The sequence below is a fragment of the Sciurus carolinensis genome, chromosome 5, assembly GCF_902686445.1.
Source record: "Sciurus carolinensis chromosome 5, mSciCar1.2, whole genome shotgun sequence".
Classification (NCBI taxonomy): domain Eukaryota; kingdom Metazoa; phylum Chordata; class Mammalia; order Rodentia; family Sciuridae; genus Sciurus; species Sciurus carolinensis.
In genome coordinates this window covers 141565237-141589225 of record NC_062217.1, presented here as the reverse complement: position 1 = coordinate 141589225, position 23989 = coordinate 141565237, and the positions used below count along the sequence as shown (strand labels likewise).

The window sequence follows — 23989 nt, the reverse complement described above, 5'->3', positions numbered from 1 at the left end:
AGATTCAATAATGGATCATAAACAGGAAACTAAATTTATGACTAAATTTGGTTTGGAAACCAATTCAGCTTGGAAACTGATAGGCATTAACCTTTGAAATAATTCTTCAGGGAAGGACTTTCTAAGATAATAGAAATGTTCTACGTCTACACTGTCCAGGGCAGTGACCACTAGCCACATGTTGCTATTGAGCACTTGAAATGTGGCTAATTTTATTCATTCTAATTCATTTAAATTTAAATAACCGTATGTGGCCAGTGACTATTATGTACTGAAGAGTGCAGCTACACAGGGCTAGGTTCCCAGTCTGGTTCATGAAAACCTATTTAATCACAACACAGCTGAATTAGAACTGAATAATAAGAAGACTGTGTTCTGCATCCAGGAAGCAGAGAAGATCACACCAAGCTGCAGAGTTTGGTCTTACTGTCCAGGTCTGTGGTTGGCCCAGGGCAAAGTGCATCTTTCTCCACTCGCTCCCTGCTTCCTCATCTCCAACTCTCCCCTTCCCAGACCCCACATTAACTGGGTAGCATGCTCCCTGAGCCCCATCCGTCCCTCCCAGCCCTCCACTAGTAGTACCACACTCTCCAACCACCTGCCTTTCCTCCCCTCAACCAAACTCCCACTTGCTGGATGCCAAAGATCTCAACTGGATTCAGGGAAGAAAGCAAATTTGCACTTTTATTTCATCATTTCTCACATTCATAATTTCATCAAATTCACACTTTCAGTTGTTTGTTTTTCCTGGCTTCTTCCCTGATTCTCCTTCTGAACCCACAAGTTCTGAGTTTCTGTTTGTTGTTGCTGTTGTTGTTCACAGCAGTAATCCATGCAGGGAGAGCAGGAGCCAGGACTGAAGCTGCTATTCTCCTTTACAGGCTGCTGTGGAAGGCAGGGGATGCCAACACACACATATGGGCAGAAGAACCTTGATCTGTGCAAATCCCTCCTCTTGGGATAGAAACATCCCTTGTTTTCTGCTTAGAGGACTCTTCCAACATGCGCAGTCCTTTTCAATCTTCCTTTGTTCATTTAGATAGTTATAAGTAACCAACTGCATATTAAACAAACTTTTAAAAGTATATAACAAAAGCCCAGGACATATGTAACTAAGAATGAGTGCAAACAGGAAAAGAAAACCAACTACTTTCATTGGAATCTAACTGCACCACAATTCACTTGAGTACAAAATTTTTAATGACACCAGTTCAAAAAGGGAGCATATTCAAGGAGCTGTGTTTCTAGAATAACTTAAAGAACATCCCCAACCCCCAGCTTAATCTCACCTCTTACCTGGTTCCCAAGGTATGAACCAAAGATGATCAGAAGACATTTCACATATAAAGAAAATATCCCCTGTGGAATTATACAGGAAGGATAGTGCTAATGGTAAATATTCTACATTTTTAAATCTTTTCAATTATATTCTTTCCTCCAAAGTAGAGATTTATATTGCAGAACCAAAGTCTTAAAGTTTCATACTGGTCCACGATTATTTCTAGAGCAACTAATAGGTGCAAGCACTGTGCCAAAAAAAACCACAGTTGATGCCTTCAGTAGGGAAATGAGATATCTACATAAAGAACGCTCCTAGGAGGTGGAGAGTGGAAAGGCCTCTCAAGGAACCAGAGCAGGGACAGGTTGGCTGATGCAGGCTGAGGTATCAGGCAAGGCCTCAGAGGTGTTCTTAGTGTGAAGATTGGTTAGCATTTACAGTAGTGAATGCGGGCCAGGAAAGGCAACCAGGATGAGAAAAGAACATTCTGGATGACACTGTCAGACATCCTTCAGAAAAGTATTCTCTAAGAAGTGGTTGCATATGACTGCCCAAGGACAGTCCACCTCTCCCTTCAGTGACAACTGGGCACCTGTACAGGCATTTATTTATGGGATCACTTGCAACCACCTCCCCAAGATAGGCTCTCAACAACTCTCTCTATTGAGGCCCACCATTGTTGACCTTGGTGGTGCCCATTCTGTGGCCTCAGCTCTGGCCCCACCCCTACAGGGGGTTCCTTCAAGAAACCTATGGGAATCCTGGAATCTTGCAGAGATTCAAATGACCTGAAATTACCGAATAAAACTTTTCATTGAAGTGAATCCTACTTAACACCTACCTATTCAGGGCACTCACTATTTAAAATGACACTGACAAATCATTAAACGGTGAATTTTACATGCACTGATTAATTAATTGAGTCAACTGAACCAAGTTTTTCATCGCTCAAATACCAGACAAAAGGTGGGGGTGAAGGCAGAGGGACTCAACAAATTAATACTTGCGCTTAGCATGGGCCAAGACCAGTACTTCTAGATCTAGGTTATTCATTATTACAGCACTGAAGGGCGTATAGGAAAAGACTTAGCCATGCTTCTAGTTACCAGTTAGAGTGGGACCACGTCCAATACTGTATTTTCTAGGACTTGATGTAGATAAATCTCTCCCGGAACAATCTCTCGAACACTTTCTTTGAAATACTGCTAAGTCCGGTCACTACTTTTTTTTGTTTTTTTCCTTTGTACTGGCCACCTCCACACCATACACACAAATGAAATGGGACTTGAGTCAGGCATCTGAAAGCCCGAGGAACGCACTCACAGGGTGACCTCCCGCCCAGGCGATGGCTGACCTGCCTTCCCTCGGGGATCGCCTGCCTCGGTCTCCCCTGGGAGCGTGAGGACAACCCTCCGCAGGTACGCGAAGTCGGGCAGCTCCCCTTGGCACGTCCACAGCCCTCAAAGACCACCCCCAACTCTCCCCTTCTCCAGTCCTCCGGGACCGAGCTACAGAGCCGCTTCCTCACCTTTCATCTTCTGGCCAGTCGCGCCGGCGTCCCCAAGTGCCGTGTCCTTCTGGGACTGCGGTCCGCGCGCCCGTCGCTAGCAGCGCGGGGAGTCCCAACTACTGGTCTCACCGGCAGGGCGGATGCCCAGGAACTCCTAGAGCCGAGCAAGTGCCCGGGAGGCAGAGCCCGGAGCGCGCCGTCGCCCCTCCCGCCGCAAGCCCGCCGGGCTCCGCCGCCCGCGTTACCGGCTGCGCCCGCGCCAGCACAGTCCCTCGCTCCGCGCCCGCCCGCGGTACGCGCTGCCCCGAGCGCGGCGGCGGCGCGGCGCGGGCGGCAGCGGGGGCCCCCGCCCTGGGCCGGGCTTTCCCAGAACTCGCCCGCCCCGGTGAGAGGCCGGGAGCGCCGCCGCGGGCCGCGGGGCGACCGGGGGAGCGGCTTGGGCCGGGCCCGCCCCCGCTTGGGCCGCGTGGGGAAGGCGGGCGCCGAGGGCGGACCCGGCCGCCACCCCCGCCTGGGCAGCCAGCGGCACGACCCCAGCCCAGCCCCTTGGCCTCGGGCGCTCCAGAACTGTCCTTTGGCCCGGGTCTGGGGGAAGCTGGCGACAGCGCTACTGGAGTCGCTGGGCTCCGGGAGGGGCGGGAATTGGGCACACTTGGATGGCGGGAATTTAATCACACTATCCAGGGACCATCCCTGGTTGACAGATATGGAAACTGAGACTCACAGCTGCCAAATGACTTGACCAAAGTCACCCTAGTAGATGGCAGCCCCGAGAGTGAAAATCACTCTGTCATTCATTCATTTAACAAGTATTTGTTGAACATTATCGATATGCCAGGCTCTGCAGATAGGCCTTTTGCTGCTAAGAGTTGCCATCCATGTCTGTGGACTCTAAATCCAGTGCTCTTTCAATGCTGAATCAAGTCTAGAGATGTTCACAGTTGCCAGAAACCACAGGCTCTGCACAGAGCCTCCTTGGCCACTGGGGCAGGTTTTTACACTCAGTGTGTAGTCAGGAGAGTCAGGGAACTGGAGAAAAATCAAATCAACTCCTCCCTTTCCCCTAAACCTGTGCCACCTCCCTCTTTAGCTGTTCTACTGAAAGGCCATTCCTAGACCTGACCTCTCCTCCCACAGCCAATCAGGACCAGTTCTGTGACCCATAAGAGACTATTTGGTCTCTTAGACTAAATCATTCCTCCACACCACAGTCAAATTATTTTTTCATCTACAACTTTTAATTTAATGCAGAAACCTTCAGAGCCTCCCTATGCCCTCCAAACTAACCCCCTTGACAGTGGGCACAATACCTTAGCCAATATGGACCACCCAATAAGATATCTCTCCCACTCCAGCTCTGTACCTGTACTAGCCTGAGCTTTGCAGCTTGAGCATCCTCAGCTCCCACATTCTTCTTGTTCAGGTTCACCCTTTCAGGTCCCTCTTAAAAGTGAGCTCCCTCTTTTGAGCCTCCAAAGCACAGCAGAGGCCGGATCAAGAAAGAATGCACAGGAGAGCCAAAGAATTCTGCCCATAAGAAAAATCTGCCAGCCTGTTCCTTACACTGTTTTGCTGTTTTCTTGCCATTAGGATTTAATGAAAATTAACATTACTGCCTTCCGTGAGAGACGGTTTGCAGAGGGCTCTGAGGATATTCTTTTTTCTTTGAGAACTCCAGATTTTAGCACTAAAACAATGGGTTGTTTACTCCAACCCCTGAGTCTACACTGTCCCATGCAGGTAAATGGAGGGACCAGCAAAAAGGTAGCATCAATAAACAAAGTGAACTGTTTATTTAATGTACGCTGTTACATTGTACTTTATAATTCATTTAATGAATCTAGTAATAGCAAACATCATCAGTCACCTGGAGATCCCAGGTGCACACACATTTTGTTTGTGTGAGTGTGTTAATTGGACATGGGAATTAGATTGCTGCAAATTGGTGGATGCATAAGCAGTTAACATTGAATTCTCCACATGAGTCATTGCACCATTAGTAACCAAGACAAATCTAGGTCCACCCAGCAGGAAAGTTGTCTGAGTATCATAATCAATGTGCCCCCATCTCTGCAAAAGGGCACCTTCCTCACATCTTTGCAAAGAGAACAGGTCCGAATCAGTGTCCTTTCCTCGCCCCCTCACTCTCTCTTTAAATCAGACTGGAGGGAGCCCTGTCCCTGAGGCTGCCTCACCGCGTTGGAATGTCTGAGCTAACAGTACTTCCAGAGGGTTCATTGCTCCTCTGAACAGCACTGCCCAGACTTTCTGGAGATTTTAATTCACTCCCCAACCTCGCCAACAGTTGCACACAAGGTGCCTTTTTACACCCTGCTTTCTGTTCAGTGAAACATGCAGACCATCTCAGGGGCACAATGGCTTCATTCAAGACTTTTTCAAAAGTGCAGCATATAACCTCCATGCTGTGGGTTGTTGCCAGCCATTATCTGGAGGAAGAAAGACTGTCAGATAAAGTGCCTGAGAATTGGGGGAACGCCACACAATTTCCATGGAAACTTCAGTTCAATCAACTTAGTTATAGATCTGTGTGCAACACCATTCTGCGTAGTAAACAACAGCAGCCCCAAGAAATAATACTGTGGAAACGTTATTTAGATATAGTGTATCTATGTTTGAAATTTCAAACACACATCCCTTTTGAACTTGTTACATAATGGTCTCCATTCAATGGAAATTGATCTAAATAAGTGATAAATGTTTTGCTTAGGAAATTTAAGTCAGAGAATAATTTTAAGAAATATAACCATCTCCCCTTTCTGTTTTCCTCGTCCTATAATTTTCAGAAGTGGGGGGCGGGTGGTCTCTAACTTCATGGTTGTGGTTGCCAACCCGCGGCCCCACACCCTGCTCTGCACGCACAGAAAAAAGTGATTGGCGCTTTGCCACACTCAACAAGACGCCATCAGTTAACTCGGTTATAAACAAACCCTTAGGTTGATAACTGAGTGGTCAGTATGGGCCCCCATTGACTAATACATTGGTCTTTGTTAAACAGCTGCCAACTGCCAAGCAGAGGAATTTGCCAACAGACATCTGGGGAGACTTGAAGGCTTAGAGGAACTGGAGAAGCCAGTCTCCAGCTTTAGGAGGCCCCATTTCCTTCCCTCAAAGTTATAGCATCAGATCATACCGGGCTTACCAACTGTCTGCAAGTAGGCTAGTGAGTTCAGACAGTGAGGAAAGAGCCAAAAACAGGCTTTCCAGAGTTATCTCATTTGTGAAGTTAGCAGCAGTAAGGCAGTTCCAGGTTGTTCTCTGTTTCTGCAGCTGGAACCTCAGAGTTGATTAGTTCTGCAAGCCCCCAACCAATCCTGTCCTTTCATTTCTTTGCCACTTCTCCTCCTAGCATGTCACTTCTGCTAGCATTCCCACACATTTTTTATTAATAATTATCATCCTAAGCCCAGCTTCACATCTTCAGCCACTCCTCCTGCTACATAATGATAATGATGGTAACCGAAATGTTGGGAGTGCTGGCCATTGAGTCATTCTTGTATTTATTCATTCAAGAGAGAAGCATTGAGCACTGACAATATGCAAGCATGTCCTAGGCACCAGGGATACAGCTGTAAACAGTCAACAAAATCCCTGCCTTTGGGCTGCTAATGTTCTGGCAGGAGTAGATTGATAAAAAAGTAATAAAGTGTGCAGTTAAGTAAAGCACACAGCATAATTGAATGTGATGAATGCTTTCTACTGATTCTGAGGTAATGTGCTCCTTTTCCAAACAACCAACCAACCAACCAACCAAAAAAACCCAACTACTAGTTTTTTTTATTGTTTTCAACAAGTAATCTGTCTGAACAGTTTAGCAGAGAAAAAACACACACCCAAAGAATTCACAGGCTAAATTAAAAAAGAATAAAAATAAAAAACAGAAACCAAATTATTTAGAACTAAAAGTCAATTAAAACGACAACCAGCTACGTAGCCAAAGATGTAGGCTGTAACTAAAGCAATACTGGACACAAAATTTGTAACTTCCTAGTAAGTACATTTGTTAGAACGAAGAAAGGTTTACAAAAAAAGGTTTACAAAGAATTACTTAAGCACTTAATATAAGAAACTAGTTAGAGAACAACAGAGTAAACACCAAAGAAGAACTAACACATGCAAAAGGAATTATTTAAATAGAAAACAAAAAGTTAAAAATTCTAGTTTTTTGTTTTGTTTTGTTTTTGGTGCTGAGGATTTGAACCCAGGGCCTTGGGCTTATAAGGCAAGCACTCTACCAACTGAGCTATATCCCCAGCCCCCAGAAATCCAGTTTTTGAAAAGACCAATAAACTAAGAAATCTTCTAGCAAAACTAAGATTTTTTTTTAAACTAAGATTTTTAAGAAACACATTATCATAATACATAACCAAGGAATAGTCACAAAGTTTTTATTTACTACTATCTAGGGACCTTTCCACACCTGTAAAAGAGCCCAGGTAGTCTGACTCCTTATTCTTCATTATTAGGCTACAGAAAGTGGACATCATTATCAAGGTAGAAAATGAAAGTGTAACAGTGGTCCACCTCACCTTTTGAACATAGCTCTGAGGCTTGTTTTTTAGGTGTTTCCTTTTTCTCTTCTCCCTTTCCCCCTCCCTAACCTGGAAGTGGGTAACAAGATTACCTTGAGTTATCTGTGCTCCACAGGAAGAAGATGTCTGCCAGAGGATCTAGGAAGTGAATATCTCCCAAATTAACAAGCGAATGTTAGCACACCCTCAGGGCAGCCTGGGACCCCCTGTCAGGGCACACCTGGAATGTAGCCTTAGAAGAGCTCCTTTAAAAGCCCCCTGTTCCTCCAGATGGGCAGAATCACAGCCTCTGGGATAGGAGTCCCCTATGTTTCTCCTTTGCTAGCAAAACAATAAAACAACTTTTTCCTTTTTCTCAAAATCATGTCCTCATTATTAAATTGGCATTAATTGGTGTTGGGGACAAAGACCAAGTTTTCGGTTACAAAAGTTCACATGAGGACACCGAGAGAAATTGTACAAAATTAATTTTAAAACAGATGAAATGGACAATTTTAAATTTGATTTTTTTTTCTAAGTAAGTGTAATTATTGATAGCTACCACAGGCAGTGTGGTGAGTCCTTTAACTTTGTTGTTTCCCAACATTATTTTGGCTAATCTGTGTCCTTTGCATTTCCATCTGAATTTCAAGTTCAACTTGCAAAAAAGGCAGATGGAATTTTGATAGGAACTGCTTTGAATTTGTAGATCAATTCGAATTCATTTGTTTCTATAGATCAAGGAACATAGAAAAAAAATTCTTTATTGTGAAAAGCAAATTTCTCTCTCATCCTTTCCACCCACTTCCCTGACTCAGACACAACTTGGGTATCTTCCCAAGGTTATTTCATGCATATTTGAGTATCTGGTACCTTTTTTATTTTTAAAAACATATTACTCACCTGCTATATTACTTGTACCTTGGCTTTGTCATCTACTAGTGTAAATTAGTGATTCTCCCATAATAGTATATAAAGTACATACTCATTTGCTTATGCAGTCCTTTGCTGATGGAAATCTAAGTCATTTCCAACCTTTCATTATTACAAAAGGGGATGCAATGAATAGCCCTGTGCCTGTACCACTTCACTTACATGTGAAGAATATTTCTATATGATAAATTACTAGAAGTTCAGATCCTGGGTCATGAGACTTCAGAGTTGTAAATTCAAGAACTGCTGCCAAATTGACCGTGTTAGGGATTGTAACCATTTACATTTCCTTTGGTGATGTGAGTCCTTGTTTTCTCACCCCTTTGCCAACAAGTACTTATTAAAGTGCTTGAGGCTATTCCAGCAGGTGATTGTTGGATCTCCCTTCAGGGTGTGCCATTTACTTTGGCACCCTGCCTTCTCTGTGGGAGGTTTTCTGGCATGGGTGTCCTCTCTAGAGACCTTGCCACACCTGTTTATCCTTCACTATAGTTGGTATCCTTTCTTGGTGTAATTAAAGGAATGCCTCTGGCTGAGCTTAATTAATTTCTTCTTTTAGATGATGTGATCATTTTCCTGAGTGCCTAAAGAACTATTTAGTTTTCCTTAAAGTCTGACATGCAAGGGTAAAGGGTAAAAGAAGAGGACAAGTTTTACCAATATAAAAACTTGAGAATTTCTAAACAAATACATAGGACACGATTGTGATAGTCTCAGGATTGGAAAGGAGTTTTTAGATGAGGCTTCCTTAAAAGCTAACCAGAAAGAAAAAATTGGCAAATTGGTATCAACCATAAAGCCTGTGTAGTCACGGGCATCATCAACAAAGTTAAAAGCAAACCCAAAGATTGGGAGAAGAAAGTTGTAACTTGCATAATGAACAAATTGTTAGTTTTTTTTTTGTTTGTTTTGTATTTTTTAAAGAATGACTTAAAATAAGTAGGAAAAACAAGGTAAGCAAATAACAAACTGATAGAAACATACTAAATCTCACATATCTGTGAAAAACAAACAAGTTGTTTTCAATGACAATAGCTTTTTACCAGAGCTACTTGGCTCAAAAAAATTCAAGTCTGCCAAGAACAAATGTCAGAAGACATGAGAATTAATATTCTGTTAACGAGAGCAAAAATTTTACAACCACTTAGAAGAGCAGGTAGGCAACATATAATGAAGTTGAAGATATTGGGCTGAGGGTCTCGTTCAGTGGTAGAGTACTTGCCTATCACGTGTGAGACCTTTGGTTCCATACCCAGTCCTGCAAAAAGAAAGGAAGGAAAGAAAGTTGAAGATATCCTTACACTACAAATTCCAGTTCCATTTCTTTGTCCATACTCTAGAGGAATTTCTAAAATTTTAGAAATTCTAGAGGAATTTCATATGCATAAGGAGATATAATCAGGTTCTTGGACATTTTTGAGTAATCACCAAAACCAAAACAACAGATCGAAACAAGCCCGAAAGTCCACCTATTGGGAAATGAATTAATATTTGTTTCTGTTCTGTCTTTTGGTAAAATGCTTTATGATGTTTGAACACCCTGCTTTAGTATGAAATGAAACCAGAATTCACCCCCAGGCTCAGGTCTCTGAAGTCCACAGCCTGGTCAGTTCACCAGCTGCTGTTCAACCTGGCATTCCAAGCTCCCCACACCTTCTCTTCTCATCTTTTCAGTCTTATTCTTCATTTCCTTCACTCAGTCATGAAGTGACTTTATATATTTTCTCAGAATGTTCCCTTTCGAGTTCCAGATCAGACTGTTCTGCCACTTTTTACCTGTTATACTTACCGAGTAAGCAAATTCCAGGAAGTCACTATGTTGTTTTTCACACAAACCATGCTACCCCACATTTTTCCATTTTTATTTTTGAGAAAGAAGATCCATTCTTATAATTAAGATTTTTAAAGTGCATGGTTTTCTGTGTCATTATACCCCGGTGAAAAATGAGGTTCCTTAGATGCTTTAAGGCATCTCCACTATGAAACCATGGAGTAAATCTGTGCTAAAAGATCAAGAGTGGCACTGGTAGTGGCTAACATTTACTATAAGCCAAGACTTGAGCATTGTGTGATTGAGTCATTAAATCATTAGCCCCATCTTATAGATGAGAAGGCTGGGACTTAGAGGGAAATTTGTCCACATTTGCATAATTAGTAAGTGGAAGCCTCCCTTTTCAAAGCCTGGGTGTGTTTTTCTGAAACCTGTTTGATTAACTCCTGTCAATGAATTGCTTTTAGCTAATTTTTCTGAGAAACTCTAAATTCTATTTTCAAGTGCATGAAAAAGGACAGTGAGAGCTTGGGAGCTGGGTAGTTGTTCACACGAGGAGGAAACGCTCTTCAAAGGAGTTGAAGTGAATTCAGAGGGATCTAGATGAGCTTCGAGGCAGCAGTACCCAGCTGGGGTGGAGAATAAGAGTTGTTCAAAGATCCAAGGTCATCACTGTGAAAGTGGATCTGATGGTCAAACCAAAGTCGAAGACAAGAGCCAAAAGGGAAGAATGAGCAGCAGAAGGTGAGCAAACAGCAAGCTCCTTACTTAACCAGGGGCAGGGATCTGAAGAACTTCTGTTGTCATGAGCCCGAGTCTCCCCAGTGCCTCATAGCAGAATTCCAGGTGCCTTTTCTGCTGAGCAGCTCACACATGTAAGCAGTCACCTGGGGTCAGGCAGCGGGGCCAGTCATGTGCAGCAGCCTTCCTTTGAGGAAGGAATGCTGTCAGTTGTCATTGCAGTGGTCTCCCCCAAGGGACTCTCCAATCTTTCTAATCTCTGTTCTCTAACCACGGATACTTGGAGAAGAGCATTGCCCTGGTGAGACCTATTCCTGTGTATTTTTAATTTTAGTCGCTGAATAAACTAATCTGAGGGCTGGGGATATAGCTCAGTTGGTAGAGTGCTTGCTTTGGATGCACAAGGTCCTGGGTTCAATTCCCGGCACCACAAAACAAACAAACAAAAAACTAATCTTAGAGGGTTGGGCATTGACAAGTGAAGCATAATAAAAATAAATACCCTCTGTGGTCAAAGTGGTCAGAAATGTGCACCAGGCCTGGCAATAGGGGCTTGGACTGAGCTTGCTGAGGTGAGTTTGGAGTCCCACTTTCTGTAACCAAGAAGTGACACCTCTCTCCTTCCCCTCCCTCCTTCCCTCTAGAGGAAAAATGGGAGTATTTAGACATCTTTGAGTTATGAGGACCATATTAATTTACTGCAGCTGATGGAACAATTTACCACAGACTTAGTGGCTTAGAACAACACAAATTTATTGTCTTATGATCCTAGGGGTTAGAAGTTCAAGTTCAGTTTCATTAGGCTAATCTATGTATCAGTTGGATGGGGTGCATCAGGGAGCTCACAGGGAGAATCCTTTCTTGTCTTTCCAACTTGTGGAAGCTACTTGCTTTCCATGGCTTGTGGCTCCAGTCAATCAGCCTTTGTCTCTGCTGTTGCATTTCCTCCTCTGACCTGCCTGTCTCCCTCTTATAAGGACCCTCGTGATGATCTTAGGCCCAATGGATAATCTCTCCATCTCCAAAAACTTAACTTAATCATAGATGCAGAGTGCTCTTCCATGTAAGGGAACATATTTGTAGGTTCTGGGTCTTGGGATGTGGATGATATTAGAGGGCAGCTATTCAGATTAATCTTAACCTAGTAAGGCCCAATTAGTCTTGAGATTTACCTTATAAAACACCAGGTTCTTTTTCAATCTTTCCTCCTTATCTTTTTTCTTCCCTTAGCTATGATATCACTATCATATAATAACACAGCATTGTGTTATTTATGCATTTCATACATTTTATCTGAATGTAGGCACAGGAAGATAAAACCCAGCTATTTTAGTAGCAGAATCAGGTTTTGAACTCAGGAAGTTGTTCCTAGGGTTAATGATTATATTATCTTATCTCTGGTGACCCAACCTCCTCCTGAGCACTCTGGTGTTGATTGTGGCATTCAGTTAAGCTATTTGACATCTCACAACATCCTCTTCAGACTCTGTCTCTCACAGGAACACACCAACATGGCCTCTGCTTTGAGCCACATACACAGTCAGACCAGGAACCCCCTTTAGCTCCAGAGTGACTTTAGATCAACTGACCACATCAGATCTCTGACCCCTCAATATAAGGACCAGCCCTTGACCATGGTAACTCCACAAGGAATCAGTTCTTGAGATCCAGCTAGACACATTCCTGCAGGCTTTGCTCAATATTGAAAAGTGTTACTTTTCTTAATGGGAATGTGACACATGCTTCTGTTTTTATTGAGTATATGGAATCAATGGTTAATGCAATTTGATTCAAACTCGGAGTATAATCCCACCATTGGAAGAGCAGTCATGTTCAGATTTTAGAAACTGGAGGAGGTTCTGCCATAGTTTGTTGAAGTTTTTCATTTTTCATCTATATTAAGCTAAACACAGTTTGGCAAGTCAGCCAACACAAGGCTCCTGTTCTGACTAGATACTTTCCTTAACACAGGAGTTCTTAACCTGAGACCATAGACAATTGGGAATTGTGTAGGTTGGCTTAATGTGTCCTGTGGATGCACTTATTGGTCAGTTCCTGAGATTCAAGAGCCAAGGAAATAAGCAGTGTGACCAAATGACATGTTCCAAAGGTGGCACTAATTTCTCTGGTCAGAAATACCCTGTCTTTCACCTGTATGACCAACAGTCTCCTGGGTCAATTTGCTTATACTCTTGCCCCTGGGGAAAGATGGCAATCTATTCCCCAGTCAGAATGATTCTTTCAAAGTATGAGTCAGATCATACTTCTATTCAAAATCTTCCAGTGGCTCTCATCTCATTCAGAAGTCTTTCCTCAGCCTACAAGGCCCTCCTTATTCCACTCTATTTTTCTCCACAGCATTTATCTCCACAAAAATCCACTGATTGGTTTATTGAGTCAATTACTTTCTGTCTCCTCCACTGAATGCGCCATGAGGTCAGTGACTTTGCTTGCTAACCTGTATCCTTAGAAACTAAATTAGTGGCGCCTGGTAAGGAGGTATAGAACCCTCATTGAGATGTAACCTGGTTTATACCCAAAGGACTTAAAGTCAGCATCTTACAGTGACCCAGTCATATCAATGTTTACAGCAGCTCAATTCACAATAGCTAAGCTATGGAACCAACCTAGGTGCCCTTAAACAGATGAATGGATAAAGAAAATGTGGTATATATACACAATGGAATATTACTCAGCCATAAATAAAAAGGAAATTATGGCTTTTGCCAGTAAATGGATGAAACTAGAAACTACCATGCTTAGTGGAATAAGCTAATTCCCCCCAAAAAACAAAAGTCAAAGTTCTCTCTGATATGTGGATACTAATTCACAATAATTTGGGGAAAGGGAAGAATAGAAGTTCATTGGATTAGCCAAAGGGGAATAAAGGGAAGGGAGTGGGAATGGGAAGAGGAAAGACGGTAGAATGAACAAGACATAACTTCCTGTGTTCATACATGAATACATGACCTGTGAAACATCACATCATATACAACCACAAGAATGGGATCTTAATTAGAATAAGTTATATTCCATATATGCATCATATGTCAAAAATATACTCTATAGTCATGTGCACCTAAAAAGAACAAATTTTTAAAAATGTAACCTGGATGTAGACTGCCCTAGTTCATATATGTGACTTTCCTTCAAAAGGGAGTGCTCCCGGAAGATGAGTCCCAATGCAAGAGTTAATCAAACCTCTACATGTAATCATGCTTGCTAGTGTCCTGATGCCCAAATCCAGTGTCAATGTGGGAGAAGACTACACAGGACACAAGTACCAGAGGCATGATTCACCGAGAGGCACCAATATAACAGCATATCATATTTCATATATAGTTTTTATTTTTCAATCACATGAAATCTCTACATTTTCAAAAAAGTTAAATAATCATGGTGATAAAAGCAATTCACAAAACTGAATATAGAGTCAAATAGATACAAATAGATATTAAGATGACAGTATACTCACACACAAAAAGATATTAAGATGATAGTGTACTCACACACAAAAAGAAATCAGGACAAGAAATTTTGAATGTGATTCTTTAATAGTATACCCTTCACACACTCTCCAAGTATCACCTCCAAAGATTACCTTTTAGTTACAAGAGAAAAGTACTTTTCCACCAGACACCATGTTAACCCAGTGATGAAATTTAGCATGACCAGTAGTGGAGCAACCTGACATGTGACTCCTTATGGGTACAATGACAGTGTACCTCATCACATATATAATGTTCTTGATCACAATGTTTGGCCAGGAATTTAACCTTGAGTTTACAAGGTGGCAAATGCAGAATGTAAGGCATGCTATCAGACCATTGGTCAGGACACTTAGAGAAACCTCAGTAACATGAAGTTAAAAATATAGCAGGTATTTTTCTAGACTGCAAGTCAGCATACAGACATGACAAGCGAATGTAATGTGTGAGCCAAGATTGAATCACAGATGTGAGAAATGCGTTAGAGGATATCTTGGAATGATTAGGTATATTTGCATTTAGACTATTTTCTTTTTTCCTGTAGTGCTGGGGATTGAACCCAGGGCCTTGTGCGTGCAAGGCAAGCACTCTACCAACTGAACTATAACCCAGCCCATAGGGATATTTGCATTTAGATGTAATTTTTGGATCAATGTTAAATTTCTTACATATGATATGGATGATAAAGGTTATTGACTTTTATGGGAGACACATGATGAAATAGGGATAAAGTTTCATAATGTCTGATACTTTCAAAAGGTTCAGAAAAAAGAAATTGTGTGTGTGTGTGTGTGTGTGTTGCAAGAAAGAGAAAGAAAGCAAATGTGGCAAAATATTAATAATAGATGAATCTAGCTAAAGAAGATAAACTCAGTATACTGTTTTTAAAATTTCTCTATAAGTTTGAAACTTTTTAAAATAAAATGTTAGAGAAAAAAAACAGTAGAAAAGTAGACAGCTCATGAAAAACAAATACCATTTTATATCTATTAAACCAGTTCCTCCCACCTCACTGTGGTCTGTTTTTTAAAACAACATCCAGAGCTGCCAAGGTCGTGGGAAAGCTGGTACACTTGAATTGCCAGTGGTATGACCACAGGCTCAACTTACTTGGGCTAGAATGTAGCAATGCATAGGAACACTTTCATACTGATTGACACAGTCATTTATTTCTCTGAGGATTCTTTTCAAGGAACTAGGCTGACAAAAGTTAAAAAAAAAAAAAAAACCTACGTCTGAAAATTGGAAACAAAAATAATCTAAATGTCTAACAATAAGAATTAGGTTTGGAGTTTATGCTCCAACACTAGATAGAATATTATGCAAGTATTAAATGTAGCTTTTAAGATTTCTTGAAATAAAAAACAAAAGCTAAGACTAACATTTAATTCTTTAAAAAAATTACAAAATGAAACTATATGATTCCAACTTTGAAAACAAAAGCATGAATACATGTGAAAAAAGACTAACAGGTTATGGATGAATATTAGATGCACTAATTACAGTTCAAGAATTATGAATTTTTTTTCTTTTAAAGTCAGATGAAACTGTTCCAGTTTATGCAATACAGAAAAAAAATGATCTCAACAAAGTTACATTTCATTCTATACAAACTTTCAGAAAGGCGCCATACTTTAGGATATGCTGGTTGTGTGGAGATTCTAAAGATCAAATGACAAATTAGCTAACCACGCAAAAAATATGCATGCCATGGATGAGGGCTGGAAGGAAAAGGGAAAACTTAAACCTACATGCCAGCGTATTCTGATCCTAAATGTTTTTATTTCTCTTGACAATGTTTTTTTCATCAGTATATTATAAAATCATTTAAATAAGGAACAAAGAATGAAACCCATAGGTACCACTCCTTCAGCACTTACTTTGTGCTGTACCTATTTTACCTCTTTTAAGCTAAATAACTGCAGTTACAGTAGGAACTTTAAAGTAGGTTGGCAATGGGGGTTTTCTCCTACCTCAATTGGTTGGCTTCTATACCTACTTTAGAAGACTTCTGTGGTTTCTGTCCTGGTGTTCTTTCTCCCTGTCCTGGTAATAGCACCATCGATCTTTCTTGGGAGAATTCTATCTTCCCCACTCTTAGCCACATGTTTTTTGATGGAGCTAACACTGTACACTGCTGTTTAACCAATAAAATGTGGGACTCCTAAGACCAGCTCACCCTAAGCCTAAGCTGTGTTCTCTTGGTACTTATTCTCGGTGCTCAGAACGTCCATGTAAGAAGTACAACTCTCCTGCTGAAAAGATCACATGGATCACAAAACTGCCAGAGAACCCCAGCTAAGTTCCCAGGCACACAAAGTCACCTCAGACCCTACGGACCAGTCTAGCCATAAGTAGAACACTGGTGTCAGCAGATTCCAGAAGGAACTGAAGAATCACCCTGAAGCAGAGCCCCACCCAGGACTTCAGCTTCTTCCAAGGACTTCAGAGCTGCTGTGGTTAAAGTATTTATTTATTTGTTTGCTTATTGTAAGAAACAGAATTCAGTTTTGGCCAGCTTATGTCATGTATTAGTTTCCTAGTGCTGTTGTGAAAAAAAATTACCACTAACGTAATGGCTTAAAACAACACGATATTATTGTTTTACAGTTCTGGAGATCTGAAATCCAAAATGGGTCTTGCTGGGCTAAAATCAAGGGGCTGGCCATGTTGCCTTCCTTCTAGAGCCCTGGAGAAGGATTCATTCCCTGGGTTTTCTTTCCAGTTTTTGGAGACCAACTGCATCCCTTGGTTCAGGGCTCCCTTCCTCCATCTTCAAAGCCAGGCGCGTAACATCTTTGAACCTCTTTCTGCCTCTACTCCCATCATCGTACCTTCTCTGGCTTTCCTATCTTTCTCTGTCTTATAAGGACATTTGTAACTATAGTAGCTCCACACAGCGAATCCAGGATGATATCCCTATGTTAAAAGCCTTATTTAATCACAACTGCAAAGTCTATTTTGCCACGTAAGGTAATAGATTCATAGGTTCCGGGGATTTGAACATGGACACATTTGGGAGGCCATTATTCTGCCTATCACAATCCAAAAAGGAATATTTTGGAAGAACATTGTATGATCTCAGGAAGGTCAAGTATGTGAACCACCAAGATTCAGGCAAAGCAAGAGGAACCCAGTCATCTCTAGGAACCTGGGCATCAGGAGTTAGTAACATTACTAAACAGTCATATATAGGAAATTCTTATGAGGTGTCAGGCACCGCCCTAAAAACTCTGTGCGTATTAACTCATTCAGTTCTTACAGTAGCTGCGGTGCTTCCACTTCTGTGGAAATCCATGGGAAAATGAGTATTTTACTACCTCTGAATACCATATACTTTGATTTTACAGCTGTTTAACCAATGAGGAAGTAAGAAATTGGAGCGGAAATGTTGCCTTAAAACTAACAGACGAATTTATTCACCTATCATATATTGAACAATGTTTTCCAGATACTAGAGAACAAAGATTTATGTTGTCAAAAAGTTTGGAAAATGTGACAACTTTCTCAGAAATTTATATGCCATATTACTACGTTAAAAATTACCTGTTTTATACTGTTTATGGGTTAAACTCATACTTATTTTCTTAGAGTTATTAGCATATCTTTTTATGCAATAGAATTTTATTTTTCTTTTGTTGCTGCTGTTGTTATGTGGTTTTTTTTTGTTTTTTTGTTTTTTTTTTTGGTTTGAGATGTGGTCTTGCCAAGTCTCCCAGGTTAGCCTCGAACTCACAATCCTCCTGGCTCAGTCTCTGAAGTAGGTGTGATCATAGTCATGTGCCACCATGCCCAGGTTATTTCCACCTACTTTTGGGTACTTTTGGTACCAGCAGCTGGTACTTTCCAGTTACTTTTGGGTAGCTCTGAAGTAGAGCACAAACTGAAACATTTATGAAGTCGCACCTTTTCTCATCATGGCAGCTGAAATTTAAATTCTACTCATGTGCAATTTGTTTATTTGCCAACAGTATGCCAAGTTTTAAGTGCATAGACTGGTACTTCTCAAAACATAGTCCTGGCAACATTAACATCAATTGGGAACTTTATAAAAATGCAACTTCTCAGATCCCTACCTCAGATCTATTGAATTGAAATTTTGGGGGTTGGATCCAGCAATCTGAGTTTCAATCTGATGGGTTCTGATGCAAGATAAAGTGTAAGAGCTACTGCATGATAATATTGAACTTGCTCACCATTCTTGATAATGTTGAACTCGAAAGGACCTCTCACAGCCCATGAACCTTGAATCAAAACAGGTGACTTAGGTAGCCAACTGTCCTGGTTGACCTGTGATGAAAGAGTTTCCTAGGATGCAGGATTTTCAGCTAAAACCTGGGCAGTCCCTGAGAAACTGGGAAAGCTGATCACCTTTTTTCCAGTCTCTCTCTCCACATTTCATAGATGAGGAAATGGGAGTTAAAGGACTCAAAGTTAAAAGATATCATAGAGGAAGGACTTGCACATGCAGAGCATTTAGTTTAGAGACTGAACTCTTAACCCTCATGCTGTACCACCTGTTAAATTGGTGAGAATTTTGTTAGCTACTGGCTGCTCCAGGGCAGAAGGGTGGCCAGCTGAAGCTGCCTTCTCAGAGCCCAGGCCCCAAGCAATCTCCAGCTGAGTGATCTGAGTGAGAGTTCTTTTGGGAAAGAAAAAAGTACTATTCATGGCGATCAGAAAAGGACAACCTCTTCTCCATCCTCCACATGGTGTAATGTGGTGACAGTGGCCTGACTTTGAATCCTGGCCGTACTTGCCAACTCAGTGACTTTGGGCAAATAGCAACCTACACACCTCAGTTTCCTTTTTAAAAATTTTTTTTTATTTGTTCTTTTTAGTTGTACATGACAATAGAATGTATCATACATACAGAGCATATACCCATTTTTTTAGTTGTACATAATGTGGAGTTTCACTGGTGGGGTATTCATACATGAACATAGGAAAGTTATGTCTAATTCATTCTACTGTTTGTCCCATTCCCATCCCCCTCCCATCCCCCCAAATCCCCTCTGTCCAACCCAATGAACCTCCACTCTCCTCAACCTATTGTGCCTCAGTTTCCTTATTTATAAAATGGAGATACAGATAGTACCAGGACCAAAGGATTAAGTGCATGAATGTCCTAAAAGCACAATTCACCATATAATGAGCAGTCAACAAATGTAAATGAGCATAATGAAAGAGACTATTCTCATTTTTTCCATCCAGGTCTTGGCAAACTCTCCTTCCCCTGACTGCAACAGATGGCAAAAAACTAAGGGATGGGATCTTAGTGAGCAAGTACTATATGCTGTTCTCTGCAGCACCCTACATGACATCTGATGCAAAGTGAGTGCCCAATATGTATTTCTGAATGAAGGAAATGCCTACTACAAGCAGGAATAATGTTAGGTTGCAGGGATACAGAGATATCCCTGCAAGAAACCATCTAATAAGGAACTTGGATTAAAAAAAAAAAAAAAGAAAAAAGGTAGTAAGAGTCCAAAGGCCATCATAATAGGAGGATGCAAGCTGAATTGAGTGGACCCAGAAGGAGTTACCCTGAAGGCACCTGAGATGGCCATGAGGAGGATGGGAAAGGCTTTCTCGCAGGATCACAGGACCCAAGTGAGAGTAGAAGAACAAACAGAAGTCAGTCTTGTACAGCAGCGGGCAGCTCCAACAGAGTGGCAGCGTGGGCAGAGGACAGAGGCATGAAGATCACCACGGTTTTGTAAATAAACAGACAAACACATTTTAATGCTGGTCTTTGGAGAGACCATTAGACCAGCAAAACCAGCATGGGGTGGGAAGGAGTCTGTGTTCTCCCTTCCTCTCAACACATACATGCTCTGCATACGAAAGAGCAGGTCTTCTGGTACAGATGTGGCTGACTGGCAAGAAAATAAGACAGGAGTGAATGGTCTTGTTCTCAGCTTTGGGGAAATTTTGGTATTCAGTTTTGTTCTCTAGCACCAAGTTCAAGCTTCTGCAAAGACTGGGTGTTCCCCCAGTGCTTCAGACAGACTGGCAGGGCAGTGACACAGACAGCCAAAATTGTAAACAGGCTTCCCAATTGTTTTTGAGGCTTGCTGTTCCCCAGCCCTTTGCCCTGAGGGGTTCTGGAGCCTGAAGTGTGGAGGCCTGGTATTATCTGGGTGGACAAAAATAGACTCCCTGGCATGGAAATCGAGGCCACAAAGGGGACACCAAGTCAGCTCCATGGGTGTGTACTCATTGGTGAATTTCTACCCCCCAAGTGGAGATTGGATAGTACTGTTTCCCACAAAGCTAAACTCAGACAAAACTGCATGTAAACAAATTCATTTTCCCAAATCACTGTCTTTCATCATCTAACAATTAGATTGCAATTTATTGGTTTCCACAATTAGATTAAAGCAGTCGGTAGGCAATCATTCTCATTAATACATCTGCCAAAAAAGAAAAGCCTCCAAGATGGTTTGAAATACAAATCATTCCAAATTTAATACCCACATCTTCTCTGACCTCCCTTTTCTAATTCTATTGAATTCTGTCTCAACTTTGTATAAGGTTTATTCATCCTGATCAGACACTCAACAGACCAAACTAGAATATATTAAGATACATGACTCCAAAGCAGGCTTAAACTTGTTTTCTTGCTTAGATTTATAAGAAAGTCAATTTCAGTTCAATTGGTTTTATTTCAATAGTCATTTTTTTCTTTCCTGGGGAGATCAAGTGAGTTTCAATTGTGGAGAAGCAGAAGTAGTCTCTTTCATTACAGAAACAAAAGGTTATTAAAATTAAAGCATTTATGACTGGGTGAATTGATCTCTGAGAACAAACCAATACTCTTTGTAAATTCTTGAACCAATTTGAGGGTGATTATTTTCACCTTAGCCATCTACAATAGCAAGCAAATAAAATAGTTTGAGGGAATACACTGAGTCTAGGTATATACAGAAAAGGGAGGCTAGATGACTTAGTGAGTTCTAATCCCATATCTAACCTTATAAGAGAACCTTAAGAAATCTAGAAAGAAATTGACCAAATTACATTGTTATATTGTGTGCATGTTCAAATATGCAACAATGAAGTCCACTATTATGTATAATTCTAATGCATCGATAAAAGAAAAAGAAGGCAAGCTACTATAATCTCTAGATCTCTGTTTCCTCACCTGTAAGTAGAGATGAAAATACTTGTATTCCTCAAAGTTGACCAGTAGTTGCTAAGGGCTGGGATAGAAAGGGAATGAGGAGTGCCTACTAATGAGTAGAGGGTTTCTCTTTTGGACAATGAAATGTTCTGGAATGAGATAGTGATGATGGTTAGACACCTTGCAAATGTACTTTTTTAAAAAAATTACTGAATTGTACACCTTAAAATGGAGAATTTTATGATACGTGAATTGCATCTCAATTTTTAAAGAAGCAGTGCTACTTCACAGGGCTATGATTAAGAGGCAGAGAGAAAACATCTGCAAAAGTTCGCAAAACCATAAAGTGTCATTTTTAGTAAAGATAAGTTGTATTAGTGGGGAAGCTTTGTTTTTTGTTTTTGTTTGTTTGTTTTGGATTGGTTTGATTGCCAGTAACAGAAATCTGAGAATTTACTGATTCCTGTAAACAAACTACACATTGTTGCAGGCCCTTAGAACAAGAGATTCCAACAAGGCCCAAATTCTTTCCCTTCCTCATCTTGGATTTTCTGAATATTACCTTCATTCCCTTCTGAGGGGCAACTTCTGTTTGTCACCAGAGAAGGATCAGAATCTTTGATTTTTTGACCTGAAGTTCAAAATTACTGTGGAATAGCTCCAACTGGCCAGGTTTGGGTACAACATGCAAGCTTAACCTGTTACAGTGACTCAGATGACTTCTGTAAGAAGATTGGCAGGTTCCCTAGAATCACAGGGGTAGAGAACAACCTACCCAAAAGAGATGGGCAGAATTAGAATCCTGAGCAAAGCTCTACTAACATCAAACACCTAGATCTAACCCCTAGATTTCTAATTTAATTGATCTGGGACTCAGGGCACCAGTATTATGCTAAGGTTCACCAGGTAGTCTTAAAGTTTGGTCAAGATCAGGAACTATCAACTCAGACTTAATTACCTTCCTTACACAGGGATTGTGACTGAAATACGAATATGGAAAGTTATTGTCAACTAATGTGTTATAAAGTGTAATGCTGGTGGTGATGATGACGATAATGACGAAGATATTTCCTGTATGCTTCCTGGGTACCAGGCACTATGCTGAGCATTTTATGAGTATAATTTCATTTAATCTTCAAGAACATTAGCCTGCTAACATTATTTTCCCTTTTCCTTGACTGTAATATGTCATCAGTTGAAGACTATCAATTTAATAACAGTTATTAGAGAGGGTCTGTTGTTAATTAACAGACAGGAAAATACGAAGATTTCATCAGTTCTCCAGAGACAAAGATTTGCTTTACTCAGAATAAATTTAAATTTATAGTTACTTATGATGAAATAAAAATAAGCATGTGTGGTGCTATCAATGTGAACAACTAATTTGACGTTGTGTCAGATGAACAAATGCTTTCTAGGTAATCTTCTTTGTCACTTTCATTCACGTAGGACAATTATGTCTCAAGCTAGGGTACCACACTGAACCTAGAAGCCCAGAAGCTGGTAAATTTCTTCAGATACAATCCATTTCAGCAATGATAAAATATAAAAGAATCAGGGATAAGATTCTCCCTATTTTCAGATAAGGCTTTAAATGGTCTGTCCTATGACCAACCCAGTACACCAGTGCTAGAGTTTTCCAGAATCTCCCCTATTGACAAACTTCCATACACAAACTCTCTTTGACACAAACAAAGCAGTCTGTTGGAACAAAATCTTGCCAGCCCTACCTGCTGCCAGTCCATGGGGGTTACAAAGGAATGGATACCATGGGCTTCCAGACCTAACCTGTCCCTAGACCTCATTTGGTATGTCTCTCAGTGCAATGCAGGAACTGGTGTTAAAGCACTTTGAAACAAATACGGTAACTGAAAATTCGGGATCCTCTAGAAACAAATACATTTATTTTGGGCAGGGGGATATATCAAGTCAATTAAGAAAAAAAATAGCTGAGACTCAAGAACAAGTGTAGACATGATCAGCTGGATCAGTTTCTGACTTTAACCAGGCCATCAACAAGTGGTTTTAAAATGACTGAATTTGTCTGACATTGTTTAGATCTTTTTCTTTCTTTTAAACAGTATTATTTAGTTACAAGAAAATTTAATGCTGATATTTTAAAAAGAAAAAGAAAGCAAGCAAGAACAATTCATAAATAAAAAGAGTAAACATCCCCATTTATTTGTTCCCATCCTCATTCCATTGAGAGAGGCAGTTTGGTACACTTTTCTAGAACATATGTATCTAAAAACCATTTTTCTTCACCAAAGTTGAATCGTATATATGTAGTTCATATCTTTATTTTTTCCATTTAACAATGTAAAATGACCATCTCATCTTATTTTAACCATAAAGTGAACTGAACAATTCACTGTAAGTACTTTGGGATTGCTTTTGTAGCTCTAAATGTTTAGGTGGCACTACAGAAATGTTCTTAAATGCAGCACTGTTCTACCAGCATTAGTAAAACTCTATAAATCAAATCCAAAGTCATCAGAGAAGGTGGCAAAATCTTTGGTCTTCTCTGCTGGTACAGAGAAACCTTGGTCTATGGTTCCCAACATTCACATGGTGCCGTGTGGCAACACCCTCCCCGGTTCCTCCCACCTCAC

General features: G+C 40.8%; 1 protein-coding gene across 3 annotated transcripts in view; it reads right to left on the bottom strand.

Annotated features, from left to right (window-relative positions):
- Window positions 1–3108, bottom strand: part of Plce1 (phospholipase C epsilon 1) — a 280344-nt gene extending 277236 nt beyond the window's left edge. Inside the window, exon 1 of one of the 3 annotated variants that reach the window (XM_047553007.1) lies at window positions 2808–3108. The gene's annotated coding sequence lies outside the window, so the exon portion shown is untranslated. The remainder of the gene's footprint in view (window positions 1–2807) is intronic. The other 2 variants (XM_047553006.1, XM_047553008.1) reach the window with 2 other exon arrangements.
- Window positions 3109–23989: the final 20881 nt, after the last annotated feature.